The 13,937-nt window shown below is 35.2% G+C and overlaps 1 protein-coding gene across 6 annotated transcripts in view; it reads left to right on the top strand.

Moving 5' to 3' along the window:
* ELF2 (E74 like ETS transcription factor 2) overlaps positions 1 to 13,937 on the top strand; it is a 113,566-nt gene that overhangs the window by 52,732 nt on the left and 46,897 nt on the right. Inside the window, exon 2 of one of the 6 annotated variants that reach the window (XM_012766305.2) lies at positions 5,543 to 5,645. The exons of the other annotated variants lie outside the window; for them this stretch is intronic. The gene's annotated coding sequence lies outside the window, so the exon portion shown is untranslated. The remainder of the gene's footprint in view (positions 1 to 5,542; positions 5,646 to 13,937) is intronic. 6 annotated transcript variants of the gene reach the window in all.

Raw genomic sequence — 13,937 nt, forward strand, 5'->3', positions numbered from 1 at the left:
TATCAGAAGGATTGTAGTGACTATTATATAATAATAAACACAAACATTTATCATTAGCTATTAATGGACAATAGGACTCCTTGTACTTGTTTAACACTAGTAAAATTTATTAAATATTTAGATACATTTCTATAACTGTAACAAACTCTAATGATTAAAAAGTTTGGGTATGTGATGTCTTTCTGCTAAGTGAGGTGCAGTATCACTCCCTAGGCCTACTAGCTTTTTTCACCTTAAAGCTATTCTTCCTCCAGTTTTATTTTTTGTTGAGCTAAGGGGTTAGAAGTTACCTTGCTTTTCAGTGCAGTGATGATTGCTGTGCCAATCAAGTAGAATCAATTCATTTATCAAAATAGGCAGCCAAGCTGGGTGCAGTGGTATGTGTGTGTGCTTCATGGCCCTATTCAATTAAGCTCTGTATTCTTAATTTACTGCTAGCTGTGTGCCCATAATCCCAGCTCCTTGGGAGGCTGAGGCAGGAGGATCGATTGAGGCCAGGAGTTCAAATCCCACCAGGGTAACATAGCAAGACCTTGTTTCTAAGAAATAAACAACAACAACAGCAAAAAACAGGCAGCCAAGCTCTTATGGGCTTCATGACTATGGTCTGGAGTAGTACCCGATTTATAGTAGATAATGCATGTCTTTTCATGAGACTTTGGAGAGTTTTTCACTCTGAAGCTAGAAGTATAGTAGCAGATGTGAATTTTCTTCTTGAGAAAAAGGATAAGTGGAACCATTAAAAGCATTATTATTTGGTATGATATTTAGGGGTATATATCATTACTGATTTTATTACAGTAGTGTAACTAAACAGAACACTAATAGCACAAGGAAGAAAGGTATGATAGCTTAAGTTGAATGAGAAGAAGTAGAACCTCTGTGAAATGTCTAGATGATGTTTTACTAAAAAGGGGAAAACATGATTTTAGTATCAAATTGGAAACTTGAAAAGATGAAAACTATGCCAAATTTGCATAAGTAGATAAATTGGGATATTTATCAGCCAAATATTATTAGTTGTATAATTGACTATAAATGTTTCATTAATTTAGATTAATTCAGGTAAAAACAATTTTGAATAGGAAGTAAATGTAATCCACTTAAGGGATTTTATTTTCTTAGTCTTATTGAACTCTGAGGATAATGATATCATTTGCAGGGCAGTGATATTAGTGATTGTGATATTCAGAAAGAGGATATGGGAAGTCTGAGTAAAAGAACAATTACTTTCGTGATTTTTGTGTAAGTTGTTTTTGAATACTTAATAATTATTTTTAGATTTACTTTTCTTTAACACTAAAAGGAAATGTTATCAAATCACTTATGTTGTTGTAAAATAGTATAAAATTACCTCAGAAGTTCCTCTTACATATTTATTCTGGATCATGAATTAACGTAATTGTATAAGGATTTAATATTCATAGATTAGTTTTAAAGTCAGCTGATCTGTGCTTAATTTTTTCTGTTTAAAGAATCAAATGAGGCCGGGCGCAGTGGCTCACGCCTGTAATCCTAGCACTCTGGGAGGCCGAGGTGGGCGGATTGCTCCAGTCAGGAGTTCGAAACCAGCCTGAGCAAGAGCAAGACCCCCATCTCTACTATAAATAGAAAGAAATTAATTGGCTAACTAATATATATAGAAAAAATTAGCCGGGCATGGTGGTGCATGCCTGTAGTCCCAGCTACTTGGGAGGCTGAGGCAGCTGAATTGCTTGAGCCCAGGAGTTGGAGGTTGCTGTGAGCTAGGCTGAGGCCACGGCACTCACTCTAGCCTGGGCAACAAAGTGAGACTCTGTCTCAAAAAAAAAGAATTAAACGAGGTCAGGCATGGTGGCTTATGCCTGTAATCCTAGCACTCTGGGAGGCCGAGGCAGGAGGATTGCTCAAGGTCAGGAGTTCAAGACCAGCCTGAGCAAGAGTGAGACCCCGTCTCTATTAAAAATAGAAATAAATTATCTGGACAACTAAAAAAATATATATTTTATATATATGTGTGTATATATATATATGTATATATATATATATATAAATTAGGTGGGCATGGTGGCCCATGCCTGTAGTCCCAGCTACTCAGGAGACTGAGGCAGGAGGATTGCTTGAGCCCAGGACTTTGAGATTGTTGTGAGCTAGGCTGACGCCACAGCACTCTAGCTTGGGCAACAGAGCCAGACTCTGTTTCAAAAAAAAAATCAAATGCATTTTAAGTGAGTTAAAATCTGAATAAATTTTCATTTTTCTGACATCTAGCGCATTTACAGATGAATAAAGTTTGTTAAGACTTATCCTAATGCATGTTTCCTTTTAGGTAGTGGATTAGGATCAGGTTTAGTTCTTGTGGTGATATAAATTTGTAACTTAAATTTCATATACATGTAGGTTTTGGAGAAGAAGCTGACCAGGAAGAAAAGGAAAGGGATATTTATAAAATGTCAGTTTTTATTTGGTGAATGGGGGGAGTTCAGATCTGTATAGAATAAGATTTCGTTGTGTACATCTAGGAAACACTTCCTAGGATACTCGTACATTATAATTTAGATTATATCAACCTAAAAATTTTTCATAATTTATTGACCTGTTATGTCATTTCTCTGCATGTTCATATTGAAATTTTTTTTCTTTTATTCCTATATTTTCTTTTGTGTATATTCATACCAGAAACAGTGTTCCCATTGTCATCCAGGTAGGAGTACTGAAATCATATAATGATGATTTACGTCTAGCCATCTTTATTATTTTGTGAATAAAATGATTTATTTTGTTAGTATAAATCGTGGGCTATTTGTTTCATTTTTTTATAGACTAAAAAGTCTATATTTCCCTCGGCTTATGTGTAATACTAATGCTCTCTTACATTTTATAGGAAAAACCAAATATACTTTAAAACTTTCAAAATAGGCATATTGATCTAAACGTATAATAAATAGCTTGTGATTATAACTGGAGATCATAAAGAACCTTTGAGGAATAGTGATGAAATAAGGATGAAGGGTGGTCTTGACTCTGGTAGGCATGATTCCCTCCAGTGGCTGCAGACTCCAGCAGTTCTGGGAGTCTACTGGGTAGACTGACACAGTGAGTGGGGAGGGGGGAAGGAGAGGAGTTTATTGGGTTCCCTATAGATAATAAAAAATTTAAAAGTTGTTACAAGTTACTATTTATGAAGTAGTAAGTTTATACCAATGAACTCAATCGTAGATAAGTTATTACAGAAATCTTTTAAGATTTAAATCTTAAATTTTAATCTTTAAATTTTAAGATTTAAATCTTACTAAGATTGAGCTAAGATTTGCTCTTCATCTTTCATCTTAACAGATACCTCTTACTATATTTATCCTCTTAACTTTGTACTGTAGTTTATGAGAAGATATCATGTTTGCATTTGTTATGTGCAAGGCACTGTTTTCAACATGTTTCTTTCAAGGAGTTAATAATTTATTTGTGGAGATAAAATATATGTTATATTCAAAATACAAAGCAGTAAAAAGTCAAATGAATGTTATTTACAAATTCAAAGGAATTTTCAGAAGAGGAAATTTCAATTTCATTGTCATACAATAGGAATTTAAGGTTGTGAGGAATACATAAAATCAATATATAAAGCACAGTGTTTTGACACAGTAAGTGTTCTCTTAACTTCATTAGCACTTTTCCTTGTGCCTTCAAATATGGACGACTTTTTATATGTTAAAAAGAGCATTTGTTTAACATCATTTACGTCTCTTGTATTTTTCCTATTCCTTTCACTTCTTTAAAAAAACAAACAAAAAAACAAATGCTTTCTGCCTTCAGTTTATGTAATACCTTTTCTTTGTCATTTTTTCCTCAACTCTGGCATCTGCATTTATCCTGCTACCGAAGCCCTATCAGAAAGGCCACTCCTCCGCCAAATTCAGTGACCCATAGAATCATCCAAAAGGAGATCCTTTGTAATCTGGTCTTCTTATCTGTTGAAACATTGCATTCTCCTAGTTGTTTTCCTACTGTCCTTTGCATGGACTGTGCTATTTATGCTTCTGAGCTTTTGCTCAGTTTCCTCTGCCCATTATGTGCTTAGGTATCAATATGAGCCATTCTTTAAGGTCAAGAATGGGTCTACATGGGCCTACAGCTATTGTAGTCTACATTAAACTCCCTTTCCTGATCTTCTGTTTTACTATCTGGATTTAGGCACTTTTTCATATTATTTTATCATTTTTATTCATTTTATTGTTATTATTCATTCATTCATTGTTATATTATTTTTGTATATACTCCTTTTGTTTTCCCAGTAAGCATATAATCACCTTGAATACAGACTATATTTTTTCTTTTGTTGAATATATTGAGTTTTGAGTTAGTATTGTAGTATAATCAAGAACCATTTATGTAAAATCTTAAATATATTTCCTTTTTTGTTATGCTAAATATTAAATATCTTAAGGTTATTTAAAATATAAAAATATAAAAAGGTAGTCATCCAAAAGATAGGACCATCCAAAATATTATATCAAAAGCCATAATGTTGTAATACTTATATTAACTTTATCTTAAGACACAGTTGGTTTTAATCATTCTTTCTTATACCTAAATTTTATTTTTTTAATAATAAAAGTAATGCATCCTTGATGGAAAAATTGAGAAGTATTGCAAAGCATGAGCAAACTGAAAGTCATCACACATAATCTTATCGCCTGTAATCCTAGCTCTTGGGAGGCCGAGGCGGGCGGATTGCTCAAGGTCAGGAGTTCAAAACCAGCCTGAGCAAGAGCGAGACCCCGTCTCTACTATAAATAGAAAGAAATCAATTGGCCAACTGATATATATATAAAAAATTAGCCGGGCATGGTGGCGCATGCCTGTAGTCCCAGCTACCAGGGAGGCTGAGGCAGAAGGATCACTCGAGCCCAGGAGTTTGAGGTTGCTGTGAGCTAGGCTGACGCCACGGCACTCACTCTAGCCTGGGCAACAAAGCGAGACTCTGTCTCAAAAAAAAAAAAAAAAGGAGATAGTAACTACTGCTTTTTGTTACATTCCTTTTGGTCTTTTTAAAAATGTACATTTTAAGCATAATTAGTATCATGTTCTATAATACAAATAGATTTATCTTTACTAATAAACATTGACTGCCAAGTGGTCTGATAGCTTCCTGTTTCTGTTTTCTGATCATTGGGGGCAGGACTTTGCTTCTTAACCAGGTATCAAACATAAAAAGTTAATCTTATTAAGAAAACTCAAATAAACCTTTTTTGTTGATTAAAGAAATTGTGTTTAAAGATTAGTTGAAAAGGTAGATGAATGATAAGAATTTTTATATAATTCAAAAGCAGTGCTTTTTTTTAGTACATGAAAGTTTAGATTTTTAATAAAGTACAGTTTAAAAAAATAAAACCAGATTTCTCTCTTGAAAAATAAGATAAGGAGCCACATTTCTTCCTTGAAGAATCTCAGGACTAATTTGACTTCGTGATGAGCTGTGATAACTTTTGTATTTGCTATACCATCATAAATCCTCCCTGTGGCACAAAAGGACTCTTTTAATTAGAAAATATTGTTGCCACAGGGAGGTAGAAGATCGGCATGAAAAACTGGGGATCTGAAAAGGAGCCCCTATCCTAGGATTACCTGAAGGTGAAACAGATTGAGCCAGAAGGAAGACAATGCTGGTAGGTTGGTTTTTAATTTATTAAGTATGTTTACAATTTTATATTTACTTAAAATTATTTCATGTACTCATACCATATTTTTGTTTAAAAGGTGACAATGATTCCTCCTTAAGGAGGGAGAAATAATAAAATAGCATTTGTTCTCCTAAACATTTTGCTATCTGAGTTATCCCTTGCCATGTTCCTAATATTTGTTTCTTTTTAATAGATAAAACCCTAGGGCTATTTCATGCCTCTATTTCCTTGGAAGCTACTAATGACTGAACATCTTCAATTTTTTTTTTTTTGGTTATTTCTCTCATTTTTGCTCCTAATTTAGACCCTTCCTTAAAACTTTTAAGGGATTTTTTTTCCTGACTAGCTATTTTCTTGAGGTTAGCTGAGCCCTAAGTTTTCTAGAATGATAAAATGTGAATCTTGAGTTAATTTAGTTTTCACTCTAGAATTGTTTGAATTACAGTTGTACTATTTAGATTTAGATCAGTTGGAAAGTATTAGTAGAGAAAAGTTTTTTATATTTTAATAATTGTATTTCATTTAGCCTAAGATGCTGTCAATTGTAAGAAGCATTATATTTATATTACCAAAGGAAAAAAAAATAGGCAGGGCAGGGTGGCTTATGCCTGTAATCCCAGTACTTTTCCAGGCTGAGGTGAGAGGATCACTTGAGGCCAGAAGTTCAAGACCAGCCTGGCAACGTAGTGAGTCACTATCTCTATAAAAAATTTAAAAATTACCCAGGTGTGGTAGCATGCTTGTAGTCCCAGCTACTCAGGAGGCTGAGGTGGGAGGATTGCCTGAAGCCCAGGTGTTTGAGGTTGCAGTGAGCTATGATTGTGCTACTGCATTCCAGCCTGGGTGACAGAGTGAGACCCTGCCTCTATAAAAAAAAGATATTAAATTTTAAAAAAATGCTGCCAATTATAAATTTTAAGACACAATCAATTGTAATATACACTCTGATTTCAGAGATGTCAAATGTGAAAAAATGTGTATCTTAGAGTTAATGAAATATGATATACAATTATGAATCTTCCTGAAACTCTCATTTATTGGGAATTAGCCATTAAAATATTAAAATATCAGTCTTATAAAAAATGGAGGTGAGTTGTGGTGTGGAAATCCATGTGTATGCTGAGTAGGCCCTTGAAATTCTTTACTGTCCTTGAAGAGAGGGTATTTAAATTAAAAAATCCGTTCAGAGACAGTGAAAGAAAAAAAGTCATTTAACCATATTGTTTAAAACTATACAACATAACCAAAGATACTAGATTATAGAGTATAGAAGTTGATAAAGTATTTTAATATGACACATTTACTCCAATTGAGTTTTATCCTAATTGAGTGTAACCTATTGGTGGGATTTTGTAGTTGAAAAAGAAAATGAAATGAAGTTTCTGCTTTTTATTTTTGTTTTTGTTTTTTTTTGTTGTTTTTTTTTTTTGAGACAGAGTCTTGCTTTGTTGCCCAGGCTAGAGTGAGTGCCGTGGCGTCAGCCTAGCTCACAGCAACCTCAAACTCCTGGCTCAAGCAATCCTTCTGCCTCAGCCTCCCAAGTAACTGGGACTACAGGCATTCGCCACCATGCCCGGCTCATTTTTTGTATATATTTGTTGGCCAATTAATTTCTTTCTATTTATAGTAGAGACGGGGTCTCGCTCTTGCTCAGGCTGGTTTCGAACTCCTGACCTCGAGCAATCCGCCCGCCTCGGCCTCCCAAAGAACTAGGATTACAGGCGTGAGCCACCGCGCCCGGCTAGTTCCTGCTTTTTAATCTGTCATTTAAAAACAGGATTCTTTAAGGGCTCTTTAAAATAGCCATTGATTTTTAGTACACTTGAATATATATTTTATAAATTATTGTATGTGAAGGAGAAAATAGTAGCCCAAAGCAAAGAACTCCTTGTCAATTTAAAAAAAAGCAGAAATGTAAAGGAATAATTTTAAATGGCATTTGTATATTGTTTAAGAAACATCTATTTTATATAAAAGGAAGAAAGAGTATTATCCAGAGAATAGATCATTAAAAGATATTTGTTTGATTTTGGAAACTAGTAGCATTCATTCTTTTGTATTCAGAGAGACCTTTTTTTTTTAAAACTCTAGTTAACTTTCAAGTTTCTTAGGTGTACAAATAGGACTACTTTAAAACTTACCTCTAGACAAATCCATACATTCATTCAGCTGTCTATCAGCATGTACTGAGGACCTGCAGTGTGCCAGGATCAGCGCTGAATATCTTGGGATAAACAAGACCTTCCCTTTGCCCTCACCTGGCTTTCAGCTAATGTGGGGAAGATGAACAATTTAACATATTATGATAAAATATGATGAGTGTTATGATAGGATTAATTAAAGGTTTATGGGAGTAAACAGCAGGAGAATGCCAGGGAGTTCAGAGAATGCCTCCCTGGGATGTGACATTTAAAGGATTTGAGATAATTATCCAGACAGAGAATAGCAAGGATAAAAGTCTGGAGGAAGGAGAACATGGCTTATTTGAGTTGCTGAAAGGGATTCGGTATGGCTAGAATATGAATTATGAGAAGGAAAGGAGATTAAAATAAGCCTAAAGGGGTTAAAAAAAAAACACTTATTGCCAAGGGCTTTTTAAGCTTCCTGTTTGTTGGGACTTATCTAAAGGTCAGTAGGAAGGCTTTGAAGAGTTTTAAGCAGTGTTTTAAAAAGCAATTTTAGTGATTTCCAAAATAGTACTATAAATGAAAAGAGAAATAAGACAAAGAATTACCTGAACTCCTTAGGTCTTCATTCACAGCACCCTGATACCTAGTTAACTACTATTACCTCCCACTAAATTGTGTGCCACTACAGATTTGAGCTATAGATATGCTCAGTGCCTATACTGAGCTAAAAGTAATAGAGATTAAGATAGTTGCTTAGCTAGCCTTTCTTTTTGGAATTAAGAAGGTGGATACTTTGGTACGTGTTGTTTCAGGAAGAGGAATCGTTTGTTATCCCTTATCCATCCTCTGTGCTCATTTGTGTAAACTTGGAGGCTTTATCATGATGTGGGCGAGACTCAAAACAGCCAGACCTGATTGAATGTCATGCCTCAATTTAATTTGTTAGGTATTTATCTAGGCTGGTGGCAGTTATATAATAGGAATATTATTTTGATCATTTGGACTGGGCAGCATAAGTTAATATATTTCTTTTGGTCTTGATGTCTTTAAGGATTAACTTAAGTAAAAGTTATCTTGAAACTAACTCTTTCTGTATTTTAAACACTATGAACAAACAATTGCTGGTTTACATTTCCTCTTGGCATCATGGACAGTCAGTGTGGACAGTCAGTGTTCTAAGCCTCGTGTGTCATAGTAAATATCCTAAATATAATTATATACATAACAGCTATGATTTGAGCTTGTACAACTAAATGTGTATAAAAGGGCTTCATAATGAAATCTTATTTTTCTTTTATTTCCATTTATTTATTTATTTATTTATTTACTTACCTATTTACTTACTTAATTACTTACTTAGTTACTTACTTACTTTACTTACTTACTGGATCTTGCTGTGTTGCCCAGGCTGGTCTTGAACTCCTTGGCTCAAGCAGTCCTCCTGCCTCAGCATCCCAAGTAGCTGGCATTATTATTATTATTATTTTTAATTTAGTATACAGTATTTAAATCATGTAAAAAAACTAAGAGAATTCAGCTAATACACATGTACATACTACCAAAATTAATAAAATATTGGAAGTAGTGTTAAGTCCCTTTTGTGTATACCAATTTAATCCCTCCCTCCCTCCCTCCCTCCCTCCCTCCCTCCCTCCCTCCCTCCCTCCCTCCCTTTCCTTCCTTCCCTTCCTTCCTTCCCTTCCTCCCTTCCTTCCTCCCTCCCTCCCTCCCTTTCCTGAATTTGATACTAATTATGTAATAGAATCTTTACAATAGAAGTATGGAAGATTCCAGTTATGTGTTTTTTAATTGTCAAAAAAGAAGTGATTTTCTTTCAGTTGAATAATTTTTTTGAAGGGGGGGAGCTTATTATGTATCAGTTTTCATCTTTATAGAGATTTAGAAAGATAGTGATTCAAATTATAGCCCAAAGCAGATTAGTTGTTCCTAGATTGAATAGGAGGTTATAAATATCTCAACAACTAGAGATTTTAAAGTATGAACTATTAATAAAATGTTGTAAAAAAACTTCAGGTGTCAGATATTAAAACTAGGTTTCTTTTACAATCCTTTTCAATTCTGAGATACTGTTTATAATAACTTCATACTGTAAAAGCATAAATTAGTATGATTATGATATGGTTATCAGTTCAGTCTCCTGGTTAGAAAGGTATCCCATGAAACTGAAGATCATTTTTTTAGTTTTATCTTCAGTTAGCTTTATTTCATGGCCATACTCAAACATTTTGTCCCTGAATAGCTGCCTTTATAGATCTCTATCTTTGGTCAGAACAGGAATTGGGCAAGAAAATGTGGCATAAGCCCATGATATTGTTTTGGGGGAAGGATTGGGACCTTAAAGCTTATGCTCTACTAATGGTCAGTAGCTTTGTCTTATTTTGCCACCCAAAGAGTCTTAGTCTTACTATTGAGATTGGTAGCTTTTTCTTCTCTTACACAAGTGGCCCAAACATAGCTTTAAAACTTTTTTGATTAGTTGATATGGCTAGTACATAAGAGATGCTAACATTAAACAAAGGCAATATTTTTCTTTTTTTTTTTAGAGACGACGTCTCCCTCTGTCACCCAGGGTAGAGTGCAGTGGCTCAATCATGCTCATAACTCCCTGCAACCTTGAACTCCTGGGCTCAAGTGATCTACCCGCCCCAGCTACCTGAGTAGCTGGGACTACATGAGCCACCATGTTTGGCTGAAAAATAGAAATATTTTTCAAATTTATTTCTATACATTATTAGTTATGACACAAACATTTATGTTTTGATTACATTTAGAAAATACTGGGTGAAAGAAAACCAGGTTTATTTATTTATTTATAGGAAGACTTCTCAGAGGTTTTAATATGCAAATGTGAACTGTGATTCTAAAGAAGAATTATCTCTTTTTAGAGAATATTGTTACAGTCTTACCAGTTCATTGTCTGCTGTTCAAGAGGAAGCCAGTACATTGAGACAGCACAGTTTACAGCAGAGAGTTTAATATCCCAGGTGCCATTTGAGGAGACGGGAGAAAGTTCTCAAATCCGTGTCCCTGAGAATTTGGGAGAAAGGGTTTTTAAAGATAGTTTGGTGGGCAAAGGGCTACGTGTTGGATCTGCTGATCGGCTGGGTTCAGGGATGGGCAATAGGTGTAGAAATTGTCTGTGCTGAGTCAGTTCTTGGGTAGGGGTTACTAGACCAGCTGAGTCAGTTCCTGGGTATGGGCCACTGGCTTGGGTGCGTCAGCTGTTCCACCGGAATGCAGGGCCAGGAAGATATCGCAAAACTAGCCTTAGATTTCACAAGAGGGATGTATTCTATAGGAGCAGTGAAGAAAGCTAAGAATTTTTGTGATCATCAGCTATATGATTCCTGAGTAATAAGCAATTATATAAAAGCAAGCTGGAGAACAATGACTGGTTATAAATGAATTTCCCCTACCACAGTTCCCACCTTGTAGCCCTTTATTAGTTTTATAAAGGGTGGTTTCAGTATCTTTTAAGGCTAAATGTCTTACAGAACAGTTTTATATCTTTAGAGCAGTACCACCTAGCTCTGAAGGTGGTGGCACTGTACTAGTTTGGCACAGTCATAAATAGCCAAGGGGCTAAAATTCTCCTTTAATAAACTATATACTTAGCTGTTTACCTCTTTAAGTCTGCTGCTGTTTAATGCTGACTTTCTCAATACCATATCAGTGCATTTTTCCCTCTAGTTTTTTATTTTAATTTTTAAATTTTAAGGTTTTAATTTTTTAATTTTGTCAATCAGAAGCAGTTAGATACTGTAAGTTAGAAGTATTGGCCAGACTCTATGTTGTCTTACATTAGTAATTGGAAATAAGTGTTGAACCAAGAAACTAAAATGTTGTGAGCTTTACTTTTTTAAGTTATTGAAGTATCTTCCTGAGAAAAGTAAAGTTAGATTTATACAAATAGGCCATCTGTGGGAATGATGCTTGTTTACTGTGCTCTTCTTAAGGTATATTGTTGTAAAAAATGCAAGGGAGTTTGGGCCTAGGTCCAGTTGCTCATTGAACAAAAATCCAATTATTGAGACAATAAGGATTGGCAGGGAAGAAAGGAATTTTTAATATGACAGATGTCATATTGGGAAAATGGAAGAAGCTGCTTCAAATCTGTCTCTCTGACTAGACTAAGGGATATCATGGGCTTTTAAAAGAGGGACCTTGTGCCTTGGGGGCAGGTCATGGTATATCTCACAAGGAGCTACTTGCATTGGGATCAGGTTGTAGGGGTGAATTTTGGCATCAGGAAGTCAACTCCTTTGTCTTATTGAAAATCTGTCATTTCAGGCTGGGTGTGGTAGCTTTTGCCTGTAATCCCAGCACTTTTAGGTGCCAGGAGTCGTCATTTCTGGGAAACAACTCAAAGGATCAAGTAATTAAGAGAGAGGATTATAAGAAACCATATAGGGATTCATGGAGTTGGTTACAATATGTGGGCTTTTTTTCAGGGAGATAACAGGGTACCTTTGGCAGAAGATATTTTTCCATTATGTTTTTAGTTAATAAAAAAGAGTTGCTATGATATTTCCTTATTTAATCATTGTATTACAGTTACTCTTAACAGTTCCAGCCACCTGGGGCAAGAAGCATGCTTACCTGTTTGGCCCCATTATGTTAAAATATTGAGATGTGTGAGAATGTTCTATCCCACTTATATGTGAGTCTTCTGTGACCTTCCTCAGCAGTCAGTTCAATTCTTTGACCTTCTCTCATTTTCTACCCTCATATATTTTACCTGTTTAATAAAGTCAAGCCTGTTCACAGAGCAGGGTATGTTTTCTTGCCTTTCTATCCACTACCCACCTTTTTTAAGCCTGCCCTGCTATTTTGGAAATGCTTTTTAGTCAATCTATGGCATTAATAGAAATTAGATTTTTTTTTTTTAAGAACAGGAATGGATTTCAGGTGTAATCCTGTCTACCTTTTCAGAGGCCCCAGAGCTAGTTAGCAATAGACTGGGTCCAAAACCCTGGTCTCATAATTCCCAGGACAGAGCTCTTTCTGTTCTAGAGCACTGCTTTGGGGCTTGAGAGATATTTTAAAACTCTCTGTTTTTCAGTAGGCTTCCATGACAATTAGTAAAATGTTCTGAATTTCTATTTTGCTACCAGGTATTAAAGCAGAATTATGTCACGCTTCTATCTTTAATATTTTTGTAACCTTGAGGAAGCCACTTATTTTCTCTTAATGTGAGTTTCCTCCTCTGCAAAATGGGGAGTATAGTAGTTATCTCTCACTGTTGTGAAAACTAATAATAAGGTATTTACAGTGCTTAGCGCATGGTGTCTGGCATAAGGAAAGCTCAATCCATTCTTCATAGTGTTGCTAGTATAAGCTTTCTAAAATGTAGTTTTGATTGTCATTTTCTTTCATAAAACCCTTCTATTATCATGACATTCTGGATAAAGTCAAATGCCTTAGAAAGATACACAATACACAAGATCTTGATACACTATCATACTTATCTTTTCAGTTTCAGCTCTTACCACCCACTTCTTTTTTTTTTTCCTGCCTCTCCAAGCTTCCAAAACTTTGTAGGGTTTACACTTTGCCTAAAAAGCCAGTCCCTCCCATTTTTATCTAGTTAGTCTTTCAAAGCTGTGATCAGACATCTCTAGGAAGGATTTCTTGATCCTTCAAGAAATCCAGTAATACTTGATCCAGTATTTAGTTTAATTATGGGGTGCTGTTCCAAAGCTTCCAGAAGTGTTATATTTGGTATGTATATCATATTACCTTTCCAACATCCAAACATTTCTAAATTTAGAATACCCAAATGTTACCTATGCAAAGATTAAGGGACTTAGTAGGAGAACTCTGTTTAGCTGTTGGTAGGTACTTTTATTTAATTCCCCCCAAATGTGAAAATTATCTGACTGAGTGGTAAAGATATCTTCTTTTTTTTTTTTTTTTTTTGAGACATAGTCTTACTTTGTTGCCCAGGCTAGAGTGAGTGCCGTGGCGTCAGCCTGGCTCACAGCAACCTCAATCTCCTGGGCTCCAGCGATCCTGCTGCCTCAGCCTCCCGAGTAGCTGGGACTACAGGCATGCGCCACCATGCCCGGCTAATTTTTTGTATATATATTTTTAGTTGGTCAATTAATTTATTTCTATTTTTGGTAGA

This window comes from Microcebus murinus, chromosome 15 (genome assembly GCF_040939455.1).
Source record: "Microcebus murinus isolate Inina chromosome 15, M.murinus_Inina_mat1.0, whole genome shotgun sequence".
Taxonomy (NCBI): domain Eukaryota; kingdom Metazoa; phylum Chordata; class Mammalia; order Primates; family Cheirogaleidae; genus Microcebus; species Microcebus murinus.